At 37.3% G+C, this 13382-nt stretch overlaps 1 long non-coding RNA gene across 1 annotated transcript; it reads right to left on the minus strand.

The window, feature by feature from the left end:
* Positions 1-348: 348 nt before the first annotated feature.
* On the minus strand, positions 349-8779 carry LOC131608818 (uncharacterized). Its single transcript, XR_009285854.1, has 2 exons — positions 8446-8779; positions 349-8346 (listed from the first exon to the last, which is right to left on the minus strand). It is a non-coding gene; the product is annotated as an uncharacterized LOC131608818 (long non-coding RNA).
* Between the last annotated feature and the right edge of the window lie 4603 nt (positions 8780-13382).

A 13382-nucleotide genomic window follows, 5' to 3' on the forward strand; every position in this document is an offset into this window, starting at 1 on the left:
ATTATATTATTGAATTGAATTGTACAAATAATGATCCAGACTATTACTATTTATATACAACTCTAATTGAGTTTGGACTTACACAACTTCAATTATATTTGATATTATTAAATTATATTATATTTGATATTATATTAATAATATCAAGGGTTAAATATGTATTTAGTCCCTATAAATATGCGACCCTGCATTTTTAGTCCCTATAAAATTTTTCTTCAATGAATGGTCCTTCTAAAATTTTTATGCATGCAATTTCAGTCCCTGCTATTTTTTAAAATTTTAAAAACTGTTTAATTACCCTTTAATTTTTAAATTTTTGAATAAATTGTTTTTATATGTAACACCCCATACATAACTGACTAGTATATTATGCATGAAACGTTAAAATTGATATTGAGTACATACAAAAGCTATAGATATAGAGAGATCCATATAAAATACAACATGATATCCTAATAAGAATTACAACACATGTATCTTCAATGGATCTGCACAGCGGAAAATGAGATCTGACGAGGTCTCCGAGCCATCACCACTTCCAAGTCTTCAGTCCAAACCTGCTACTGACTAAACGCTACTAAACTGTACCTGAAAAAAAAATATAAGTTGATTGGGGTGAGATTACTAAATCTCAGTGAGTCCTCCTATCCTATGGGTCCACTCAGTTCTACAGGGTACATGCATCAACAAAACCGAATCCACCATTGATCCGGGGTTCAACCTCACATCCGGTACAAGTACGGAGAAAACAGGTGACTCGTCCACCATTGGACTTGTCTCACACAAATACACGTAGTATAGCAAACAAGTATGCAAACCCATACCCATGTATGGGGAATCCAGAAGTGTAAACAACCCCGGCTAGGATTATGGAATAAATGCATCCTCGATGAGTAACCTCCTGCCTATTTGTCAAGGGACTTGTACAAGCACACTGCAGGACGGTTAAACGAGTCCACAAGCCTAAATGGCCGTACCATGACCTGGCCTAATTGGCGTCATTATCCCGTTAACCTCCTTCACGCTAGTGAGTTACGCCGAGTACAAACCGCCACCTTGACGCCTGAGCCCATCGGGCGAAAGCCTAGTATTAGTCTACGTGACTTTACTAGAGGTGAGTTACCACATTATGCATTAGCCTACATAGCCGCATAACCCCACCATACCGAGCACGCAAGTGTGTTAACGCCAAGTGAGTAAAACCCCGTACGGAAACTCACGAGCACACTGCAACGGTAGCTCAGATGCACACCATATCGAACAATACACATGAACGGGTTATTCCATTGGACTACACGGTCCGGGAGGGCTCATAGACTACACGGTCAGAGCGCGTCCCAATCTAGCCTGCCGGCCACTTCGATTCAAGCATACAAAAATATGACATAAAGTCAAGGTCACAAACAATGCAATCAATCCAATCGTTTAACCAAAACGATGGAGTCCATAGATTATCATGTATAAAACATAATGGCATAACGTTTTCAAATATGGGTATCACAATCATAATAAGCAATAAACAAACTATGTCATGCTTAACATAAAAATTATTAATCAATTGGTAAAGACATAAGTTCCCATGCTAATTCATTGATTCATTAAGTAGGGCTCCACTATTATTAAATCAATAATTCTGGTTTGGGGACCTATTTAATTAGAAAGTACACGTCGCTAGCTTTCCGACGATATAAAGTTTGCGCAATTCCGATACCCGAGCCGAAAGTTACGACTTTCTAAAGTTTGCTGATTTTTGCACTTTTGCCCAGGGTATCCGATTACCCAGATGCCAGTAACCGATTACTGGCATGAAAAATGCCCAGAAACGCAAATTTACACAGAGTAATCGGTTACCCAAATGCCAGTAACCGATTACCCTGAAGCAGAATCAATTTTCTGCATTTCTAAGGGTTCTAAACCAGTCCTAATGGCTTTTAAGTGATTCCAAGTATCATAATTGATCCCCAACGAATTTATAACATGCATATATACAGAATCATCAGCATGCAAAGGGTTAAAGCAATACAACATACCATAACATTATCAATTAACAAGTTGATCACATGCAATTATGGATTATCACTCAAACCCCAATTCTAATACTAGCATGCAAATTCCCCCAAGTCTCTAACTAAGGACTCACCTTGGATTTAATGGAGGTTAAGATCATGTTCTTGCTGCTATGGTAATCTCTTCTTGCCCAAAATTCATATTCTTCATCATCAAATCCGCAGCCACACCTTAACACACAATCAGCATGCATGTCCCAACTTCAAGCTCACTTTTCTCCTTCAAAACATAAGCTATGAACGCGAACCATAGGTGCAAATCGAAGAGAAATTCGTTAGCTTTCCAATGGGACCGGAATCAGCTCAATCGGAGTTACGAGTTGAGAGATATACCTGTTTTAGTGGAGGCTGCCATGGAATACGAAAATGGAAAATGAGTTATGAGTTCTTCTTGGTTCTAATCTCTTTATTCTCCAAAAGAAATGATTCTCTAACCAAGATATACATCCCTCCATCCAAACAACTCCTTATGACTCATGCAAGATGTCTATTGTCCAAAATGCCCTCTAACTATGCCAAAATTACTAGTTTGCCATTTAGTTGGATTCTCACTAATCCACTTACTTCTTAATAGTCCCTCTTAGATCAATATAGAATGAGTCTATATGCATTCTAATTACCACTTAGCCAATTCCTTAATGTATAATTAAACCACTAAGTCTTCTTATTATTCCATAATCGTGCTTAGATTAATGTGGGATATTACATTCTCCCCCCCTTAAATTGAATTCGTCCTCGAATTCCTTTCAATCATCGCGAAAAACTAACTCTTCACATCTATCCAACCAAGGGGAAGAATGTTACTCACATTCCTCTTAAGATAATCTCACCACTCTGTCTGATGGTCATTCGTTACGAAGAAACACAATCTGCCAAACTGGTATTCCCATTATTCATGATCAGAACCTTAACTGTCAAGCAACACGTCTGTTCAGGTACTTCGTCTTGACATACCTAGGGAAAGATCCTTCCAGAGTCCTTGACCTTCACTGCTCGGCACTAGATTTCCAGAACTTCAAAAACTCTAATAATCCACCCATGTCGGATGTCCTTCATTTCATTCTCTGGTGTGTTCACCCTCGTTCAACAAACATTACTGATCCACTCAGCTCCTTGAATTACTTCTTGTTTGAGAATTATTGCCACCACGTCACTTCTACGATAGCACTTCAAATTATTCTCCATTCGAGTCCATACAATGCCATTAGGTGATCTCCAAATTCCTCGGTCTTAACCTCTGGTTCCTAAAGTCTTAGGATGATTGTTCCAAATTTATCTTTACTTATACAACTGTCACCGTAAACCGCGAAGGTGTAATCGTCTTGCAACTATCGCCTTGACATTCGACAACTTCGAACAAGATTCTACTGATAAGACGCGAAATTCAACAACTGACCTGTAACCATTGTACCCGTCTTCACGTACAATCATAGTACACAAGGCATAACTACAAAGAACTTGCGCCAACTGAATGTCCTCTCTAGCCTTCAGCATTTCGACAGTCTGATACTCAGTCCAACCCTTGTGACTCGCAAGCTAAACTGATGACCTACGAACGTCGTACTGCATGCCATCCACAAAAGTATTCCTAAGCTGGTCCATAGATAACACCTCTCGAGTTTATGGTGAATCCTCAAGTGACCGGAATGAACGAAACGCTGCTTCAACAATTTCCCTTAGGAACATACTTTCATCCCAACATAGAATCCTACAAATAGTCCGTTCGTTCCTACCTCAGACTTATCTGATTCTCCCTTGATCCGTTGCGCTACTCTGATTCCAACAAGCCACACACACCTTGAAATCCTCTGAGTCACGTTATATCCATAATTCACTTGGTTTCCATTAATACACAATAATTTCCTTATCTATAGTCGTCCAATTACAACATGTGTCAGAACTCTATATACATCCATCATCGACTACTACTCTTTGAAGTTGCGTACTCTTCTAAATCAAGCTTCTACTTACTCTGCCATTCCATATAGTTCATCTACCACAACTTAGGTACACGTTTCATCCTCAGGACATTGAAACCCAAACACTCACTGACTTAGAGGTTCGTCCTTGTCACTGATTTCCACAGTGTACATCTGCTATGTTTTTCATTCCAACAAATCTTTGTTGTTCAACCGGTATATCGAATCCTTCACGACATACTGCAGTTCATGATAACTCTAACAGTTTTACACAACTTCTACCCCAGCCATACACCTTCATTCTCTTAGTGTAGTATCACCTCTGATAACTCGTGTGACCTACTGATATAACGATCCTCCCATAGCCACACTCCATTCACACAATCATCTAACGTATGTTCCACCTCTGAATCAGACACTGAACTGACTTCCTCAGCGGCTGCATCCTTCATTGCAGTGCTTCCAACGGTCTGAGTGTAGCCACAATGCAAGAAATTGCACTTTGCACTTTGCACTTCGAACATCTCTCTTATAAACTCCTTAGCAGTTCTCAAACCAAAATGTCCATGCTTTACCAAGATTAACACTTCTCCACTCAGGGTATCTAGCAATACCTTACCAGACACATCACACATCGAGCCGATCCAAGATATAACTTGCATATTCCATCACTGGTCGCCAATGGTACATGATATCCACTCACTATGCTGACCAGGATATCATGACCGCGCATGAGTCTCACTCTAGACACTCATGCAAGATTTCCAACTTAACACTTCACAAAACGAGGACATCCCCAAGGTACAATCGGATACTAACTCACGCGATCACGATCACTCAGAGTCTCCATAAGTATAATATTGGGTCTTGATCCATCACATCATCGCCTGTCTAGTTATTCCTCTACTATCGAGTGCGATGTATGGATCCTTATCCCACATACCTTATGAGAGTCTGGATCTGTGTCTCACGAGTGCCAAATCAGAATTCCACCTTGAGCTTCAGATCACCTTTGTCCCACACATGTCGGAATAAGGATGACTCACGCATTTGTGCACGATAGCGATATTGTGGCATCATACCCGTCTGGTAGTACCAACATGGTGGTCTAACTCCGAGGCCATGTATCCAGGTAAACTACCTCAGTGGCGTATAATGACCCACACAAGTATCCTATTATCACAACCGACAAGTGTCTGAACAGGCTTCCAATAGGCTCATCGTTCCTCAAGTCCTTCGAATCACACTCCTCAGGATGCTAAAACCTGAGAGTGCTACACACCAAGGTTTACTTACTCGGAAATCCAAAACGCTAAGCACGAAGATTTGAAGTTCAACTTCGGATCATCATGCAGTGCGCGTACCCACTCGTCCCACGCATGCATGAGATTCCAAGGATAATTCAGTTCAGATAGGAATACTATAGTTCCTAACATCCGACGCAACTGCGATCATCCTGCTGACGTTCCAGATAGTTCTTAGTTACTACTCGCCTGAACGCCCAACGCCAAGCGTAGTTCTATGGCTTCACTCGGGGTCAAACGAACAACAACTAACAAGAACTTAGGTCACTGCATTTCACGCTTCTACATCATTTCATATTCCATCTAGCGTAGTTCTAGGACTTAAATATAAAATGATAAGAACAGAAATACATATCCTCTTCTATCGATCAGGTATTCAAACCTCGTCCAATCGTAAGTTACCACATTCGTACCTTCCACCAACATTTACTAGGTAACTACTCTCGCTTAGGGTACTTCAAGTTAAATCAAGATCTAATACTTCACCCATCCAATTAATGTCCGTACCAGCGTAATCAGAAAGGTCTAACTCTTCTGTCCGCATTTCCAGAGGCCATTTTGTCCTATCAGCTCACCTGTCACACTTTAACACCGGCAACATCATCAGTACTGAATCCTACTAATTCACAGCTCAACACCTTCGGAGAATCTCCCTTACAAGGCTCCTACTCAATCCTATTTGGATTTCCCTTGCTACTACCAAGACTTAGAGAAGGTTTCACTTTGTTCAGTCAAAATCCTGGGGGTTCTAGTTGTCTCCATCCACATCTTGACAGTTCGGGTATCACTACTCCGCGTCAAACGCTTTCCTCTTAAGTCTGACAACTCCAATATTATCCGCTTAAAACGTCCAACAATTCATTACTCATCTTACTCCAACAACTTAGGTTCACAACACTTACAGGTTTACGAGTCCTCGTGGCGGCTCTGCCGTAATCCTACTGTCTCACACTCAGTCGATGAGTTGATCAAGTTCAACAACTGAATGAGATATCAGTAAAATCAGGCTAGCAACGCACACTTGAGAGGAGGAAAAGGAATTGCTAGTGATGTCTCATGGCTCGGCCGAGAATCGACCTGCTCTGATACCAACTGTAACACCCCATACATAACTGACTAGTATATTATGCATGAAACGTTAAAATTGATATTGAGTACATACAAAAGCTATAGATATAGAGAGATCCATATAAAATACAACATGATATCCTAATAAGAATTACAACACATGTATCTTCAATGGATCTGCACAGCGGAAAATGAGATCTGACGAGGTCTCCGAGCCATCACCACTTCCAAGTCTTCAGTCCAAACCTGCTACTGACTAAACGCTACTAAACTGTACCTGAAAAAAAAATATAAGTTGATTGGGGTGAGATTACTAAATCTCAGTGAGTCCTCCTATCCTATGGGTCCACTCAGTTCTACAGGGTACATGCATCAACAAAACCGAATCCACCATTGATCCGGGGTTCAACCTCACATCCGGTACAAGTACGGAGAAAACAGGTGACTCGTCCACCATTGGACTTGTCTCACACAAATACACGTAGTATAGCAAACAAGTATGCAAACCCATACCCATGTATGGGGAATCCAGAAGTGTAAACAACCCCGGCTAGGATTATGGAATAAATGCATCCTCGATGAGTAACCTCCTGCCTATTTGTCAAGGGACTTGTACAAGCACACTGCAGGACGGTTAAACGAGTCCACAAGCCTAAATGGCCGTACCATGACCTGGCCTAATTGGCGTCATTATCCCGTTAACCTCCTTCACGCTAGTGAGTTACGCCGAGTACAAACCGCCACCTTGACGCCTGAGCCCATCGGGCGAAAGCCTAGTATTAGTCTACGTGACTTTACTAGAGGTGAGTTACCACATTATGCATTAGCCTACATAGCCGCATAACCCCACCATACCGAGCACGCAAGTGTGTTAACGCCAAGTGAGTAAAACCCCGTACGGAAACTCACGAGCACACTGCAACGGTAGCTCAGATGCACACCATATCGAACAATACACATGAACGGGTTATTCCATTGGACTACACGGTCCGGGAGGGCTCATAGACTACACGGTCAGAGCGCGTCCCAATCTAGCCTGCCGGCCACTTCGATTCAAGCATACAAAAATATGACATAAAGTCAAGGTCACAAACAATGCAATCAATCCAATCGTTTAACCAAAACGATGGAGTCCATAGATTATCATGTATAAAACATAATGGCATAACGTTTTCAAATATGGGTATCACAATCATAATAAGCAATAAACAAACTATGTCATGCTTAACATAAAAATTATTAATCAATTGGTAAAGACATAAGTTCCCATGCTAATTCATTGATTCATTAAGTAGGGCTCCACTATTATTAAATCAATAATTCTGGTTTGGGGACCTATTTAATTAGAAAGTACACGTCGCTAGCTTTCCGACGATATAAAGTTTGCGCAATTCCGATACCCGAGCCGAAAGTTACGACTTTCTAAAGTTTGCTGATTTTTGCACTTTTGCCCAGGGTATCCGATTACCCAGATGCCAGTAACCGATTACTGGCATGAAAAATGCCCAGAAACGCAAATTTACACAGAGTAATCGGTTACCCAAATGCCAGTAACCGATTACCCTGAAGCAGAATCAATTTTCTGCATTTCTAAGGGTTCTAAACCAGTCCTAATGGCTTTTAAGTGATTCCAAGTATCATAATTGATCCCCAACGAATTTATAACATGCATATATACAGAATCATCAGCATGCAAAGGGTTAAAGCAATACAACATACCATAACATTATCAATTAACAAGTTGATCACATGCAATTATGGATTATCACTCAAACCCCAATTCTAATACTAGCATGCAAATTCCCCCAAGTCTCTAACTAAGGACTCACCTTGGATTTAATGGAGGTTAAGATCATGTTCTTGCTGCTATGGTAATCTCTTCTTGCCCAAAATTCATATTCTTCATCATCAAATCCGCAGCCACACCTTAACACACAATCAGCATGCATGTCCCAACTTCAAGCTCACTTTTCTCCTTCAAAACATAAGCTATGAACGCGAACCATAGGTGCAAATCGAAGAGAAATTCGTTAGCTTTCCAATGGGACCGGAATCAGCTCAATCGGAGTTACGAGTTGAGAGATATACCTGTTTTAGTGGAGGCTGCCATGGAATACGAAAATGGAAAATGAGTTATGAGTTCTTCTTGGTTCTAATCTCTTTATTCTCCAAAAGAAATGATTCTCTAACCAAGATATACATCCCTCCATCCAAACAACTCCTTATGACTCATGCAAGATGTCTATTGTCCAAAATGCCCTCTAACTATGCCAAAATTACTAGTTTGCCATTTAGTTGGATTCTCACTAATCCACTTACTTCTTAATAGTCCCTCTTAGATCAATATAGAATGAGTCTATATGCATTCTAATTACCACTTAGCCAATTCCTTAATGTATAATTAAACCACTAAGTCTTCTTATTATTCCATAATCGTGCTTAGATTAATGTGGGATATTACATTATATATGTTTAGAATACTGTAAAATATTTATTTACCAAGTTTTAGAATTTTTTAAAACAAAAAGAATTAAATATGAATTTTTCAAATTTTAAAAAATAATGATAAAAGTAATGAATATCTCAACTTAGAAATTAAATTTTGAGTTTCTTTTTTTTCAAGGAACTTTTTAAAACATTATGAACATGTCTGCAAAATAATCATTCTAAAATACACATTGGTTTGACAGTAGGGACTGAAACTAGGTGCATAATAATTTTATAAGGACCATTCATTGAAGAAAAATTTTATAGGGACTAAAAATGCAGGGTCGCATATTTATAAGGACTAAAAACGTATTTAACCCTAATATCAATCCCAATAATACCTCAACAACAAGTGTAATATCACATAATCCAAAACAATGTATTGTGTTTAGACATTATCAATCTTAAAATATCATTTGTGTTTAACGGGGATTTGAGTTTAGGGGAATGACTACGACTCTAACAAGAAAGGAGAAAAATGAAAATTCAAATTTCAGCCAAAAAAATAATATATAGTGTAAGACATGTCTCAATAAAAATTATTTTTTATAGAATAATAAAATAAAAAAAAACTTTAAATAGAAAAATTAATATCTAGTGTATGACATGTATCTTTATAACCTTGCTCATATTATCAAAATATCATGATTTACTTTAACCTCACATATGAGGTGATAGAAACCCAAAGCCACTAAATGTCACAAAGCCACTAGATTTAGTTGAATCTCTTGAAAAGGCATATAAATCTCACAAAACAACTTAAATGGCAAAGCAAATTAAAATACTTAAGCCAAATATTCTAATACAATCCACTTTTTCCCAATGGTTAAAAGATTAAAAACACAAAACTCCTTTTTCTTTTGCCAAAAAAGAATGAAGATTATAAGCACACAAAACATGTGTGAAAACTCAGTCAAATAAAAAGAACATGTGTCAAAAATCCAAATGTGATTGACAAGTATACCCGTTATGCTTGTTCTTTTCTTTACGACTAATCCTTTAATGTGTAAATTGCAACGGTTTATAAGGAAAGTTTCCCATTCTTAATAAATAGTAGCACATGGGGCATGTTCTATTGCTAGTTCAAGTTGAGGCATGGCCAAGGACAGAGTCATAATCTCAACGATCAGATGGGACTACACTCAAGAAAAATTAGGCTTATAAAGCAAATCATGCACGACACCTTGCCAAGGTTTTGCTTTGTTTTGCATTTAATTGTTACCTTTCATTTTTATTTAGTTGCCACTTTGAAAGCAAGTTGTGGTTGCTAAATGATCAATCACTAAGTAAGGGTTTGGAAAGGATTATTTTATTTTTAAATAATGCAATTTTAGAGGATGATATAGTTTTTTATGTAGGTTTTATTGTTTTGGTGTTAAATTTTTTCAAAGTGAATGAGTTTGATTACCTCACTTTTTATTTGTTTTCTTCCTTAGAGGTCATTGGCTAGGGTTATGTGTGATCTTACCATGATTTCAAATTCGATGGTGTAGACTATCTAGAAATCTCTAATAACTTTATTTTTATTCTTACCATGCTTACTCATGTTCTTTTTCTAACAAACATGTGAACCCTGCTCTTTGTATGAGGAAAAAAGTGTTTGAGAGTTTTGACCTACTTTTTTGGGGTTGTATCTTATATGTTGCTTTTTTAGGATGCAAACTTGTTGATGGTTTTGATATATGTGTTTGTAGATACAAATATTTACAACCATGAGATATTCACAATGGTATTGATGATGACACATTATGTCAAATAATATTATGAGAAGTCTTCATGGAATAACTTTTTAAATGTTCTTTGTGAGATCAAGATATTAATCAAAATTCAATGATGAAAACACCTAAGGTCAAAGACGTTCGATGAAGCCTTTGATGAACTCATGTTTAGTAAACCTTGATGATGGTGTATACCAAGAAGCTACATCAAGTCTTAGTAGTTAGAAGAATAAAGTTTTGGACTTGAAACTTCACACACAAGAGTGGGATAAATTGTGTGGTTTGGAAAAAATAGGTTTTGAAAACTTTTGGGAAGTAAAATCAGAGTTTAAAATCATTTCGAAAAACTAAGCAGCATAAAAATTAAATATGGAAAATAAATTGCAGAAAATAAAAGTTAATGGAAAATAGGAACACCAAGAATTATAGAGGTTTAATAAAATCAAAAGGACCTACTCCTCTCCCCAAGTCTTGATCTTGAGAGTTTCCAATAATAGTTGAGATCTTTTAGTAGGAAAGAATCACGAACTCCATTATACAAGAAAATAATGGTTGATCTTCAACAAAATATTACAAGACGATGGATGTGTGCATTTGCGTCTTTTCTTCAATACATTTTTAAGAGGGAAGAGGTCAATCTTCCTTCCCAATGGTGGATTAAAGTAGTTAGCCTTCTTTCCACGAACATGGACCTTGGAGGGGTTATTCTTCAAGTTCCAAAAAATATGAGCTCCATAACTTGGTTTTAACTGGGCTAACCAAAAACCCGTGAGATTTTAACGGGCTTATCTCGAACCTGTGAAACTTTTAATACTGGGATATTCTTCAACCTATATTGGTTTTAATCAGGTTGCCAAGAATCTATGAAGATTTTAACACTGGCTAAACATCATTCAAACCTAGGACTGATCACATGATCACCCAATATAAGCTTTTTATAGGATGATCTTATAATCCAAATAAATCCCCTAAATAGACAGTATTAAACCAAGGTGTATACAAAAGATTGTCTTGGAGAGTTTTACAATTATACCCTTTCCAGAATTACAGATATATCCTCGCTCACAAAGGAACTTTTCTCACAAAGGCATTTGGCTAAAATATTTAGTGAGAGAAATCTAAATAAAACTTCAGAGAGAGTGTGCGAGATGAAAGTGTCAAAACACAATTCTGGATGGTTTGGAATGAAAAAAGTAGCATCTATTTATAGGCTTGAGGTTTGCTCAAAAAGGAATTTGCAATAAATGCATTTTTCCTTTATCTAATCGATAAAACATATTAATAATCGATTAGATAGTGCAAATATAAATTTGTAAGTTCTCAAAATGGAAGGTTAATATATTTAGCCATTGTACATAATCAAGGCGCATTTTAAATAGCTTGGGCCTTAAGTATGTGCATTTCTAATCAATTGGGCATACGCTCTAACCGAATAGAAAAGTCAAAATTTTGCCCATGGCTATTTTGACTGCTCCCAACTCATCTGATTCAACTTCCAGGCGTTTTTCAAAGTATTTTCTTTTGGAAAATCATTTTTAAAAAGGTTTGTGTGTGTGTGTGTGAGAGAGAGAGAGAGAGAGAGTGTGTGTATGTGTGTGTGTGTGTGTTTTTTAGCCTTGTGCTTTTACGATAAATTCCTTGTGCTTTACATATGTTCACTCACTTACTAAATTAGGAGAATAAGCCTTTTTCCATATTATACTCTTTACGTTGAAACTGCTTGAGATCTCTTTATATGAGGCTTTACATTATTTCTATTTAATTTTCCCTCATTGGATAGCTAAGTTCATCAAACCATAATAATTGGATTTGCATCTTCAACTACTTAATCGTTCATGCTTAACTTATCATAGTTGTCATCATAGTAGTTGTCATCGTTGTAGTTGTTATCATACTAGTTGTCATCGTAGTAGTTGTCATCATAGTAATTATCATCATTAAAAACAGATGTTATTGCTTGGAGTATATTACCTGCAAACTGAATTTCCACATTCTCCTCCTTTTTTATGATGACAACACATGTCTCATGGGTGATGGTAAAAAGCCCAATATAGATATACTTGGAGTGATTAAACTCATCTTGAGCTAGATATAAAATATACTCCTACTGATAATATACTTCTCCCCCTTTGTCAAAATAAAAAAAGGCGGGTAAATATGCATTACAAGAAATAAATATGTAAAACAAGGGAAGTTGTCTTTTAAGAAAAGAAAAACATAGCACTCATATTATTACAAAGAATTCAAAATACATAAGGAAATTTGCATGGAAATTTCAAAGTTCAAATAAGGTAAGTAACAATTAAAATGGTTAAAACATATAAGTGGGTCTATTCAAGTCATAATTTTCACCATTCCTTGCTATGAGTTTATTTATGTTATCATCTATGTTTTGGCAGAGATTGAGGATTTTATTTGTCTTGATGCTCTCATTCTTAGTTGGTTCGTCTTCTTCTTTAAATTATGAACCTTCTTTAATTTCTTCGTACCTAATGTGGACTCAAATTTCTTTCCAAGCATTGTAGGTTATCCTATGGTTAAATGAGTCTTCTACTTCATCAATTATATCAATATTGAAGATGGCTAGCAGTTTTGTGATCAAGGGTTAAGAATTATTTCCACACAATTTGTTGGGATTTCTAGGACTTGTGGCCATAAGGGTACTACATCTTCTCTAATAATGTAGTTGTGGTTTATGATTCTTGGGAAAAGTATTCTGGTGAGCATATAAAGGAGGATTTTGACTTTTGGTTTTATGTAGATAGCTTTGAAGGGTACCTTCATCTTTTCCATGAGATTAATTATGAGGTGATTGATGGA

The sequence above is a fragment of the Vicia villosa genome, linkage group LG6 (assembly GCF_029867415.1).
Source record: "Vicia villosa cultivar HV-30 ecotype Madison, WI linkage group LG6, Vvil1.0, whole genome shotgun sequence".
Lineage (NCBI taxonomy): Eukaryota > Viridiplantae > Streptophyta > Magnoliopsida > Fabales > Fabaceae > Vicia > Vicia villosa.